The 14,545-nt window shown below is 34.3% G+C and overlaps 1 protein-coding gene across 1 annotated transcript in view; it reads right to left on the bottom strand.

The window, feature by feature from the left end:
- Positions 1–1,095, bottom strand: part of LOC145688083 (putative cytochrome P450 CYP44) — a 40,345-nt gene extending 39,250 nt beyond the window's left edge. Inside the window, exon 1 of the mRNA XM_081761811.1 lies at positions 959–1,095. The gene's annotated coding sequence lies outside the window, so the exon portion shown is untranslated. The remainder of the gene's footprint in view (positions 1–958) is intronic.
- Positions 1,096–14,545: the final 13,450 nt, after the last annotated feature.

The raw sequence follows: 14,545 nt of genomic DNA, 5'->3' as shown, positions 1-14,545 counted from the left end.
TTACAGAATAAACCAAACTCACTTTTAAGAAGTTTTGTCTTGCTGAAATGTATTAGTGTAATTATGCTTTAAATTATATTAGCACTGCAATATATTTTGTTTCGCTCGTTTGTTTGTTTGTTAACTTACTATTTGAGTTTTGGGGATATTTAAGATGTGATCATATAGCTTAAAGTATTATCTAACTTTCAACCAGAAATCGAACCCGAGTTCATTGCATCAACTTCGAGAATGTGAACAATGTAGTCAATAGGGAGCTAACGTATAATGAAGTAAAGTTAAAGAAGTGTAAAACTTAGGACACGATCCACGCTACTCCTTTTTATTAGTGATCTTATTAAGATTTTTTCTCACGACATTATAAGTGTTGGTTCTTTGTGTTTTCTTAAGTATTTCGTAATTCATAATCTAGAACCAATTTTATGTTATTGTAGCTCATGAAAGGCTACGGCAGGCTAAACTCATTTTAGTTCCGCTTCCATCATGTGTACTTCTGATTTTCTACATCGGCGATCAATTCTTCCTAATTCGACTAGCTATCCAACTGCAGTAAATAGTGAATCAAATTCTCTGTACCCATTGGGAATAGAACCCGCAACCACTCTCAAAATTTTCGTCTTCAGCAAAGCATATTTTCTAAAACTATCCACTTTCATTGACTAAAAAAGAGATTAATTTCAAGAATGGAAATTAAAAAAAACTGAAAAGTAATAGTATTCCAAAATACACTTGCTAGGTTCTTCCCGAAGTGATGTCTGTTGAAAAAAAAAAAAAAAAAACATCAGACAAAACATTATAAATAAGAGAAAATATCAAATAATTGTTCTCTTATTTTATTTTATAATTTTTAGTTTTATGTTTGATAATATTAGGGTTGTCTTTGTGTTCCTCAACCAAGTATTCCTTAACTTATTTATTATCTATTTATTATATGTTTTTGAAGTTTCGATTTACCTACCTTGAAATTTACGATCACTAGCTGAAATCTCAATGGCTGACAATTAGGTTTTAATATTCTTTATATATGAAAGATATCTAATAGCGATATAACGTATTTTATATACTTATGGTCTTGCACAATGAAAATGACTTTAAAGATCAAAGCGCATTTTGTTTCGTCATAATACTCATAGATCTTCAAGTTAAAAATAATGATCCAATTAAAACTATAGCTCTTATCATTCAAAAAATCGCACACGCGAAACCTGTTCATGGGCGTTGTATGTTACTATGTTGAGATACATACCCTTTAATGTGAAAGATTTGCTAACTGTATTATCTAGTTAATATAAATAATTCATCTAGGGGGTCAAATGCAAATTGACCTCTGACATATCTCGAAACAGAGATTGAATTTCACAATTACAATATAAGATTGTCTTAATATGTAATTTCGCAATCACTTTCATACTAATTTTAATACTCTGTCAACGCATAAGCTAAAGAAGTAGAAGGATGTCGCTGTTATTAAGAAAAGGTTTTTTTTTTTCTCCCGCTCCTAACAATGTGAATGAAAGCTAGAAGTTCAGTTGTAAAATCTCACTTCTGATACTAAGCAATCTCAAATCTAGAAGCGAAATATGGATGGGGAAGGGCACATTGTAACTTTCTATTTATCAGACATCATTTTAGGCGCACAGAAAATTTAGTATCATGTTTCCAGGTATATTCTGCCTGGGGGGCTGGGAGATCTATTGCTATTGATCTTTGGTTTGACCTACGCTACGTGAATTTGTGGTACACAACGTCGTGTCAATGGGGTTTCCTATTCCCTCCTAATTACTAATTTTGTTTGTTTAATTACCATTATTCGTTGTTTTTATAATGGAATTTCATTCCAGTTCATTTTGAGAACAAAAACAGTAATATAAGCAATAATTTGCCACAAGAATATTGTTAAATTTATGTTATGACATTCCAGTCTTAAGCAGTTTAATATAGCGGAACACAACTCATCGTCGAGCATAGAGACATTGGTGTTCACCGTAGAACTTGGAATAGCACCCTTCCTAATTCAAGACAGCGGCACTTTCACGTATTAGGTAGAACATCTAATCACAGAGGTAACTAACCAACTAACTCTATGGCCTATGGAACCCGGAGGTTCAATGCCGCGTTCACAAAAGCTCTCCACTGACTTCTATCCTTAGCTAATTGCATCCAGTTTCTACTTTGTATTCCTATCTCTGCGAGATCCATCTTAATATTATCCTCCCATCTGCGCCTAGGTCTTCCTAATGGTCGTTTTCCTATGGGTCTACCAGTCAAGACTTTGAAAGCGTTTCTACTTTCTTCCATTCTAGCTACATGACCTGCCCACCTAAGCCTCCTAGACTTGACGACCCTAACAATGTTGGGTAAACCGTATAAACTATGTAGTTCCTCGTTATGAAGCTTCCGCCATTCCCCATTCTCGTTCCTCTTGGGTCCGAATATTCTTCTCAGGATCCTGTTCTCAAATACTTTCAGTCTATGTTCTTCCCTCAGAGTAAGCGACCATGTTTCGCAACCATACAGAACAACAGGCATGATTATCGTTTTATATATTTTAAGCTTCAAATTTTTCGACAGAATTCGCGACGACAAGAGATTTTGAACCGAATAGTAACACGAATTCCCTGCTTTTAGTCGACATTTAATTTCTTCCTGAATATGATTTTCGTCTGTTAATATTGATCCTAAATATTTGAAAGTATCCACTTTATCAAAAGCATTATTTAATATTTTAACGCTTCCACAATTTGCCGTATTGCGGTCCCGACGCACACAGAGGTAAATCTCTCTTAATTTTTTGTACTCACAAGATGTAATCCAATTTATAAGGGACTTTATTATGTAACTTCTATAGGCAATGCAAAAATAGATAGATTCGTTGTTTGTAAAATATTTACATGATACTTTTACTTAAAGTATATTATGGATTTGTGAGAAATTGTTAAAATGATAGTTCTTTTTTTCTTTGCTTCCACAACATTACAGCAATAGTTGTAATTACAAGTTCTCGCAATTACACAACTTTAAACGTTGTTGCAAACTTCACCAATGTTTATCACATATCAGAAATGGTTTGAAATATCAAATAGCTGTGAACGGTGTTGTGATCATTGTGGCTTCAGAAAACCATTTACATGATCGGGTTTGATACTTATCTAACACGGGAGGGTCCCACAAGTTGTCGCTAAAATCTGATTGCCACATAGCACATCTGATAGAGCATCAGCAGAAACGAACATGAGCAAAATTTAAGGTGCTGTGCACCAGAAGGATAGGAGGCTTCAAAATTTGAATATCCAAAAAATTATAACGTGGAATTATGTAAGTTTAAAGTAAATATCTTGAAAACCGTTAAAGCAATCAAAACAAAAGTTGCACAATATAATGAAAACAAAATGTTCTATCGAAATCCATAAGAAGCGTTGCCATAGGTGAAGCAATATTGCCAACTCAGCATTAAAATATTTTATTTGAAATAGCAGCATATACAAGTGTGCGCAAATTTAAAATGCACTATTATCACTAAACATAGCGGTGAAGTGTAGTGGTACAGTGTTGCACACTATCCGAGCTACATGTGCTGAAAATGTATAATAGAGAAGTCTGATCTGTTGCAACAAAGGGTAATAAGGGTAATAAAGGAGTGCACTAGAAACAAGTGAGGGTTTTGCATTACATTTCTGTAGCCTCGATGAATAAGCAGACAACTCGCGAAAACAAAATGATACACGCGTGTTTTCTATTTCTGTAAACTGGTTCTCGATTATCTTATCAGTATTTCGAAGAGTGGTTTCTTGGTTTCTGTCTTTCGTGTTAAGTGACATTCTTCTTTACTTCCTCTCTTAAATACCATATGATTATGTTTGTAGACTGTAATATTACCATATTCGCATTGAAAATATAATTATTTTATTACTAGCTCATTTCGTTTTTAGTCGGCCAGATTTTAGCGACAACTTGTGGGACCCTCTCGTGTAAGAACTTTTTCAGTAAAGTTATTGAATAAAATAAAATTGTTTTATAACTTTTTATTTATTTATCCGAAATACGTTAATGACCGTAGCACTTAACACTAAAGTACTTTGGATGTTACCCTAGTGCTTTATTACTGTTGTACGAGCTCTTAAAAATGCCAGTGCTTGTTTAGTTTACAACTGTTAATAACAAATATGGTATCATAAGTTTTCGTTTAATATTTAAACCTGGAATATGTAGAATTCAATGGGTTTACATGTTTCATGGCCCATAGATACCGAAAAAGTGATTTTTCGATATATGTCTTTCTATTTGTCCGTTTTTTCATATGTACGCTCGCGTAGAGGCCATAATGTTCAACGTATCTCAACCAAATTTCTCACTTAAATTTTTTATGTAATTCTCCCCGGGGGTTTCAAATTTTCTTCCTACTCCTAAAAATAAGCCTAGTTTACTTCAGGCTAAAAATAAAAAATTCTTATTTAAAAAAACAACGGCTCTTACAATTTTCTTTATATTTGATATAAAAAATATCAATTATTAGAAAAACACCCTATCAGATGGTACAAAGTGATGTCTCTTAGAAAATTGAGAAGGGGTAGTTTATTCTTGAGAGTGAGCTTTCTCGGACAACTCAGGCGATTTTGTTCATATTTCGTTAATAGCCTGATAGTATGGCGTAGCTCATTTGTGCTGAAAAACTCTACAAGGGATAGTGTCAGGGGCGTCATTTAGGTGGGCAGGGAGGGGCATTTGCCCCCCTTGAGTTTGAGATTTATATAGATTTTATCAATAGAGTAGTAGTAAATGAGTGAAAAACGCGAAATTTTACTTATATCGAGGGGTTTTGCCCCCCCAAACAAAATCTGAAATGACGCTCCTGGGCAGTGTATTCCTGAGGATGATCTTTTAGGTTATTTTTTCAAAGATGATCCAGACGATTTTGTTCATATTTCATAAACAAATATTTCATTAACAATTTGACGATGCGGTATAGCTCCTTTGTCCTGAAAAAAAATCAAGAGGTAGTTTATTCTTGAGGGTGAAGTTTTTCGGACGACTTCCTCAAAAATAACTCATATGATTTTGTTCATATTTTATAAACAAATATTTTATTATTATTTTTATAATGTTGCATAAACCACTTCCTTGAGAATATCTACTAGAGGTAGTTTACTCCTGCGGTGTTTTTTTTTTCAATACTACTCATGTAATTTTGGTGGTATTTTATAAAAAGACTAGCATTTAGCTAGATGGGGGCTCCGCCCCCAGACCCACGCGTTTGCTCGCCCTACGGCCTCACATCTCTTAAGTATCAGCCTTTGCATCAAGAGTGAATTTTGTGCATTCGCTCTTTGATTACATTTCCTGCATTTGGCACGTCTGGGGGCTTCGCCCCTGACCTTCGCGTTTACTCAGCCTACGGCCTCACACCTCTTAAATCCACAATTCTACCAAATTTCTAGTTTTTTTCCTATTTCAACTATCTAAAAGATAAGATAATGTATCCCAAAAAAACGCCCTTTTAAATAACATGGGAATTTCTTCATCCCCCCCCCCCTTTTAGACTCCTTATAAACTAAAAATATTCACTTTTGGCAATTTTTCTTTAGGTTAGTCTCGGAAGGCTACAATCATGCGAAATTTTATCATTCTAATCCTGCCGAAAGTACCTAAACATTTTGGGGTGTAGAAGATGCCCCATATAAATAACATGGGAAAGATTTTTCAGTTCAAAGTTTTTATTCCAATTAAAAGTACCTAAAAATGAGATTATAGGTCCAAAAAAGGTTCCTTTAAAGAACATGGAGAATTTATTCATCCACTCTTTAGACCCCCTAAAAATTAAAAATATTCACTTTTAACAATTTTTCTGTCGGCTAGTCTTGAAAAGCTACAATCATGTCAAATTTAATCATTGTAGCTCTACACGAAGTGCCAAATAATTTGGGGGTGTAAAAGGTGTCCCATACAAATAACATAGGAAAGATTTTTCAGTTCCCCATAAAACCACTTTATAGTCGGAATTTTTTATTTTTACTTATTTACTTAGTTAACGCTAACGAAAACGTACAAGCATACCGAATTTCAAGTTTTTATTCCAATTCCAAGTACCTAAAACATGAGATAATAGGTCAAAATAAACACCTATTTAAATAACATGGGGAAATTTTTCATCCCTCATTTAGACCCCCTAAAATTAAAAATATTCAGTTTTGGCAATTTTCCTGTCGGTTAGTCTCGGAAAGCTACAATCATGCCAAATTTTAACTTTCCATGTCAACCGGAAGTACCCCTTTAATTTATGACAGCTCATGTAGTTTTATATATAGTTAAGATATTTCATTAATAACCTAGAATATGGTATAAGTCATTTCTTATGGAAAGATCTACATGGGGTAGTTTACTTTTGAGAACGTGTTTTCTTTGGGCGAAGTTTTCTAAAAACGGCTTATAATTTTGTTTATATTTTACAAGGAAATATTTCATTCATAACTGTAGCAAAACTTGGTATATTTTAAAGAATTGAAGCGAGAAAGTATAGTGCGGTGGCCCGTACCTTTTGTTATTTACTGATGATCCCAAATTATATGTAAAAGGAGAAAAATAATTATTGTGAGATTCTAGAGGAAAGATCGGTGAACGTCTTCGATTATCCATCAATTTCCATGGAAAAAAATAATCTCATTTGTTTTAAGAGATTGATGTTGAACTTCGTCCAAATCAAAGTTGAAACACGAGTATATCATTATCATTGCACCTGTTTGAGATATTTTGCTGAGGTACAAGGCCGGCTCTACCGTATGTGTAATACGTGGATTTGTACGGGGCAGAAAAAAACTATCATAAAGTATTCAAACTTGAAATACTTGTAAAATGTATTGTTCACACTTAGTTACTGACAGAAATATAGTAACTACGTTCTCACTAACGCACACTAGTCTGAAAATGGAATTTAGCCGGACAAAAGTCGTAAAATTGAAAATCAGAAAATTCAATAAATCTTGGTGGAATATGGTGCCAATAGACTGAGTATACCATTTTTATGATATTTTCTCGTTGGCCCGATCCTTCCTTTTCCAGAACCACGTAAATGTACCTTCATTATTATCACTGCTGTTTTCGATATGTTAATTCAAATAAAAGACATGCTACATTGAGATTCAGAAATTCTAGGCAAATGCACCTTTTTTTTTTTTAAAAAAAAAATCATTTTTGAGGCTAAATGTAGAATGTGCTGGCACTTTTCTCTGATGTTCTCACAGATATGTTGGTACAACATATGCACATAAATAAACATTCCATCATCCTGTGAGTTGCTGTTATAATTTTCCCAGCCGACACATGTTCAATAGTCCAGAACTAGCAAGAAGAGACTAGTAGACGTCTGCGACATGTACAGTACATTTATTTGAAGAGTGCCTTCCATTGTGCGATAGCCGTAATTCTTGTCCGAATCTTCCCGCCGACGCGACACGAATATTTTTTCTCCAACTAAATTTCATTTCTAGATGTGGATGAAGAATTTTCTGGTACATTATTAGAAGAAAATATTGAATACCCTACAAATGTAATGCTTTACAGTAAATCAAATTATGAGTTGTGTTTGAACTGTTATGTCTTAAATTACAGTATCGCATTTTTGTGTGTACTTCCATAAAAAGCAGCCAAGAATCATGGTGACAAACGGAAGATATTTTGAGGCTCTACCCAAACAAAACTCCAAACTGTTGGCACCTACAACAGCTGATTCTATTGATTACAGTAAGGTCTGTTACACGTGAGTGAAAGTTTGTTTGTATATACATTTTAATTCTCAAAAGAAAAGTAAGTTGCAATTTTCCGATATGACTCTGGCAGGAAAAGGCGGAGACAAAGACCGACGACATTAATAATACTTCAGCTAATAAATCAGAATTACTGAAAGAAATTAGTGAAGCACAGAATGCGGATATCAACCGCCCTTCTACAAGCAAGACATACCTGGAAGAAAAAGAAAGCGAGTTTCTGGATCTCAATCCAGAAGACCAAAGTCTGTATGAAGACTTCCCGAAAACCCGAGGGAAGGGCATAAATTTCCCAGATACAGGTAAAGTAGGAAATAAGGGTGTACAGAGACGTCTTCAATTGTAAAACACAAGTGTCTCTTCTCTACGAATGCAAGTAGTGCGAGGTGGTGAGAAAACAAGTGACTGCACTGTGAACTGTGAATTACAGGCTTTAATGCCCGATACATTTTTTCTTCTCTTTTTTTATTTTGTGCTCAGTGATTATGTTGTGAATTAAGAGAAGTAAACTGCACGTGACTGAAGACTTCTGTGATAAAGATTACCCAGTTTAATTTTCAATATTTAATATTTTAGTTCTATAATGTGTGTTTAAGTGAATGAAATTTAAAGTTTCCCAATTCTCAGAACGTGGACTGAACGAGACTCTGAACTTTCAAAAATTCTGAGAAATAATTTTATGCCAAGTGCGTTCAATTGTTTTTTGTTGGGTGTGCATATGCAAGAGTCATTTTATGCCTCTTGCTTGTATATATTTAAAAACTTAATATCGTAGGTACACACACACACACACACACACACACACACACACATATATATATATATATATATATATATATATATATATATATATATATATATATATATTAGTATTATTATTATATGTTTAATTATGATAAAATTAAATAAGATGGGGATCCCAGGCCTCGGTAGCATTTAATTCCTATTTTCTGATTAGCATGTAAGAATTATTATCAATATTATTATTGTATATATGTTTGTATATTCCATGTATTTTTTTTTCTTAGAGATTCTTTAAAAACATATTGACAAAAATCTTTCTTTCCCTCTTGATAGTTTTAGAAACGTTTATTTCTGGATTTAGCCAGCCAGCTTTGGAGAGGGGGGAGACCGTTTTCTCTTGGAGTATCAATGGATTGTTTGTAAGTGAGGTCAAAGAGTCTCTTTGGGTAGTTCCCAATAAATACGAGGAGGAGCTGTCCTCCTCATCTTCATTTTTGGCTAGACTTTACGCTCGACGCCTCGAAGATCATTTTTTCTCACAGCTTTATGCTGGTTTTTTGCCTTAGTGATGGCATTATACGTTATGTTAGGTTCCTTAGAAGCTTAGCACTTTTCGAGACTGAGATGAGTGATTCTGAGACAGGAAGTTTCTCAGCTTTCCAAATGAGAGGCTGTATTCCTGGGTAAGATAGGTTTGGTAGTTTACTCCCTGGTTAGGATTTTTTTCTTTTCGGAATTATAAGGATTTAGTTAGAAGTTATTATGTTATTATATGTGGTTTTAATCCTACTCCTATTTTGGAAATTGGATTTTTCCTAAAGTTTCCCTGAGGCTTTGTAAGCTCTCAATTAAGTCTGGTTTCTACTTGAGGGCCAGCAGCAGGCTAATTTGGTATTTACGGATCCTATGGTTTTGAGTTCGATTCCCTTTTTGAAAGCAGGTGTCGTGATCGTCCTGCCGGATAGAGTTTATAGGTCTTACTCTTGAGCGATAGACATTATGGGCATATATCGTTTTGTTAAACATCCGACAATTTAACCAGTTCCGTAGTGAGGGACATATTGCCTTACCTTTAACCTTACCAAATCCTTGTAAATTGATTAGATTAGAATTCTTATTTAGTAGTACTGCCTCTGGCAGGCTTTACTACGAGTAGGCGTTAGGCCAGGTTTCTGAACGAGTGCTGAAGGAACCTTTGAAAATTAAGGGCTCACTGGAAGGCGTGGAAGTGAATGCAAAGAAGGTGAGTCCGCAGACTCCAAGATTTAGAGTAACTTTAGTTAAATTAAGGTTTCATTTAATGTTCTTAAAGAGATATCAGAGTAGGAAATATATCTCGAATATGGGCTAGAGTTTGGAATATATTTTTCCGAGAGCCAACTTGTGGACTCGATAACTCTTCTGCGAATTAGATTGATTCAAAGTTAAGTCCAAAGATTTCTCTCAAGCATTTTCTGATTCATGCGTAGTCAGCATTTTTTTCTCTGAACATACAGTATATAACGAAATAATACATTACATAAACAGCAGTATTGCGAATAATATATGGTGTTCATTGGACAACACGCTCTGGACCACACAGATTCATCTTAGAATGGAGATACGTTTCGTTAGTCATCTAGTTCACAATTTTAGCTGCATAAACACCTGGGTCAGGGCAACCAACTGCTGTCAGTGTCGAGAAAAGTTTCGTGTAAGTTGGGTTGCATCTGTCCAGGTGTTCTCATAACTGCGAATGTCCTGGACCCCAAGCAATGGAATTAGTGCACATAAGGTGGAGATACTTTTTCTGCTAGCTCTACACACAGGTAGGGGCCGCTATATGGTTTAGGGATTCTTATGTTGGCATGGACTGGAACCGATGGTTTGTATGAACTACAGCGAGACATCCGTTGTATACCTGCAGGTGTTAGAGAGTTACGTACATCCTACAATGCTAACACTTCTACCCACACGAAGACGGCATCTTCCAAGACAACAATATGCACGGTACCGCCAAGCCATGACTCTACTTGCTTCGCTAAGGAACAATTCACGGAGCTTCAGTGTATAAATTGGACACCTAAGTCACTGGATCTTAATCCTATATACATTTATAGGATGTTGCGGAACGAGCTTATCCATGACGGATAAAGTATAACAATGTTTGAAACTCGAGATCTAAGAGGGCGGAAAAGAGAAATAAACCTATTATTGGTACAGGACGTTGAAATTTTCCAACAGTCTCTAATAAGACGGAGATTTGAGTAATTATAATACGAAGAGTATATAGGTTTGATGAAAAAAATATTAAATTATTATTACGAATTTCTTTTGAAATACTCTGCATATAGCCATGCAATTTATATATTATATATTTTGACACAATATACAATATGATATACAAAAAATGGCTAATTTTTGACACTGGGAAAGGTCTTAAGGTTGGCTTTGGAGAGGTCAGTACGAGAGACATAAATTTTAAGTAATAATTTCCACTCAACAGAGAAAATTCTTTCCATTTTGGGTGTAAGAAACGATTTTACAACAAAATTCGACTAACTTCGACAAAATAGACGCATTTAAAAATGTATGTTTCTTGATGACGAAAAGTGACTAAAAATTTGCCTATCGGTGTCTATGCAATTGAGTAAATACACTATTTCCGGATGCAAGGAAACGACTTGGTAGTGGAAAGTTATTTAGAAGCAATTTAGTGAACACTGTGAGCATTATAAGCATAGTTTCAGCGAAATCGATCTTGCATTGGAAAGTATTTGAAACCAGAAAAATGTTGTATATAGCTTTCAAATATTTTCCATAAACCTTATTCATTCCTTGCAAAGAGCAGGCATTCTGTTAGCACTTTGTAACGTGTCCTTGAAACGAAATTAATAATGGATAGTGTGAGTTTCAAAATTTTGAAAACAAACTCATCAAAATTTTCCACCAGTGAAATATTCCCATCTATACGTCCTACCTATGAAATCCGTATGGAAAGAAAAACGTCGAGAAATTTGTTCATTATTCCAACTTAAGTGTTTTGCATCGAGTGTTGGTCGTCATGTGAATATTCATGAGAAACCACGTTAGTCTGGATGTATGAAAGTATTTTCAGTATTTTAACATAGAGTCAAAATTAATTTCAGGAGGCCAGGGTAGTGGAGTGATGCACTCTTGTAATATCTAAATATGAAATTTTATTGCTGCACTTTGGCAGCATTCCAGAAACAAGCTAATATTTATATATGAACTCTGCTTTGTAGTCAATCGTTGGTAAGTCATCGTCGGCGCAATAGTTCTTTGAGTGTCGTCCTTTACCTTTGATCAACCATTGTAAACATTAAATTAACTACTTTGGCACTAGAATGTTTACCTTCCAGTACAAGACCTTGCAAAAATAGAGCAGCATAACACAACTCAAAACTTCCAAAAGTCAATTATAACCGCTATGCATATTATCACAAACTAAAACGCGGATTTTCCGTTGCATTGACGCAAACCGTTACGAAATGAGACCTCTAGATTCCAAACCACGCTGAGCTTTTAATCGCATATAGCAAGGAAATTTCCAGAAACTTACCCAGCTGAAACGTGTTTTTCATTCTTCTTTGACACATGTGTATTGTGTAACCTCAAAACCTGTAATCGTCACTCAAACATTTCTCTCTGGCGCAGTTTCTATGATTCTAACAAGTGTAATACGCATAGTCGTAAAAAAAATCGCATAGTCGTTTTATTTATTTATTTTGTCCTAGATTGACCTTTATTGCTAACTAAACAATATTACTTTTTCTTTGTTATGACCAATGAATTGATTTAGAAATGTGATTTGTGTAAGTTACAAACCAGGAACCTGTACACCATATTTCACACGCTGTACTATAGTCTACCATTATGCCAAGTTTGAACCCGATTGAAAGAGTTCGGTCTATGTGTCTTCTTCTTTTCTTTCGGAAATGTGACTCAAAATTTGACCGTTCATAACTAGGAAATCAAAAAGTTGCATATTATAATATTTCACATGTTTATATAGCAGGCAGAATCTACCACCATGTCAGGTTTGATGCGGATTTGCTTAAGTTCATATAAAACATTTAAGTCAGTTAAAACAACCCGCATAACAATGTTTATAATTGTTTATTATTGTTTCTGATTAACATTTGATCTTACTATTAATAAAAAACTTTTCTATCTCAGCTATTGTAAGTAACAGGCTATTTTATACTATATAAAATATTCGGAATAAATTTGTGTTCATACTCATGAATTCTTTACCAATTATGAAGCTATATATAAAGTTTAACCTTTGGGTTCTCATATATATATATATATATATATATATATATATATATATATATATATATATATATATATATATATATATATATATATATATCCTTTGGAATCCATAGACCAAGAGAGGAGGTGCATTTATCTGTTCTTAACTACATTTTCACGTTAATTTAATTATCGTCACAATAATTGCGCTAATATTGCATATTGCAATGTATCGAGAAAGTTTCAAGTACTTCACTAACTTCTTTGTCTACACGTAGTAGCAGTTATCAATTCTTATATTGTTCTTTGATCATAGTATTTCCTCCCTCCCTGTTTTGCCTTCTACCAGTCTTTCCATCATGTCCCTCAGAATTCTCTTTTCAAGACATTCTCTTTTCAAACAATCTTAATGAAACAGTCGGTTTACAAAGTCACTGTCACATACACACAAAAAGTCTAAGGGCATTTGGTTAGTGTGAATGAAATGTCCGCCTTAAATATGTCATTTCCAAAGGTTGTTAATCAAAGTAGTCACCATCTGCAACCATCTGCTTTCGTTAACGATCAACGATTGGATTCCGTTTCAAATGAAGTCTGTAGTCTGCGTCAGCGATATGAACAAGTCCTAAAACGCATATTACCTGCTCCTCTCTCTTTCGATCAATAGGGAAAGTAATCCTTTTGAAAAAGTACTTGAAGTGTCGAAATACTAGAAAAATAAAAATATTTTTAAAATAACTGGTGCTTCACCTGCAGAATTAATTATTAATTCTCATGAATAATGTGTGTTCATTTACTGATCGCTGATTCATTACATTATCAAAATTTCCAACGTAATCGGTAAAATACCTTCTGTAGGTCAATAAACACTATATACTCTTCCTTGCTTCTTTTGCAAATCTTTCACCGATTAGTTTTGATAAGTTAATATAATTTTTTTCTACCCTTACCTCTACTAAATTCTAACTGTTCCACCTCAACTCCCTCATTTGTTGGTTCTTCCATACAACTTTGTCTTTAGTACATTCAAAGCATGAGTTTGGAGAAAGCGATGTGAGACTAATAGTTCTGTGTCTTCACTCTAGCAGCACACACGTTACCCTACGGTGCAAATTGGCAGCTTTTCTGAGCATTTGCCAACCAACTTTAATGCCAACGTAACCCCTTGGATAGAAATACAGATGAGATTGAGAATGCGAGGTTTAAATTGTTGAATATACTAGGTATGGTGGCAAATTATTGATTGTCCAATACGCATTTTAAATTGCACTGGGCCAATATATTCTTCAACGTTTCGCAATTCCTCACCGTTAGCCTACGAAGTGCCTATACTAACAGTAAGTGTGTTGCTAGGACACATTTTTCTCGATTCGATTTAGCCAATGTTAATTAGAAACATCAATAAATTATCTTACAATTTCTTTGTAGAGTCTTCTAATTCTTACACCACAGTGAACTATTATGTTTGTTGTCGAGGTGTTCTCTGTTGACATACGACGTAATATGATTTGACAACGAATTGTTGAACAATATATAATACCTTTACTTTTTGTGTAGGTACTATAAACTTATGTAGAGAAAATCCAAAATTATTCCTGGTTTGTTTTTTCTTGTACGACTTAGATGTAGGAGAAAGTGGGAGGATCAGATGAGCACTACACGTAAATGAAAGTACATGATATAGTTGTAATATTTTATATTAGTAAGATAACTTGTAATATATCATCCAATATTTTCTTAAGAGGACCCGTGATTGATGTTGAGACTAAAGAAGGTCCCACTTA

Source organism: Thermobia domestica, chromosome 6 (assembly GCF_964235325.1).
Source record: "Thermobia domestica chromosome 6, izTheDome1.hap1.1, whole genome shotgun sequence".
In the NCBI taxonomy this organism is placed as follows: Eukaryota; Metazoa; Arthropoda; class Insecta; order Zygentoma; family Lepismatidae; genus Thermobia; species Thermobia domestica.
Note: the sequence above shows the minus strand (reverse complement) of the source record. Positions and strands in the feature narration are given on the sequence as shown.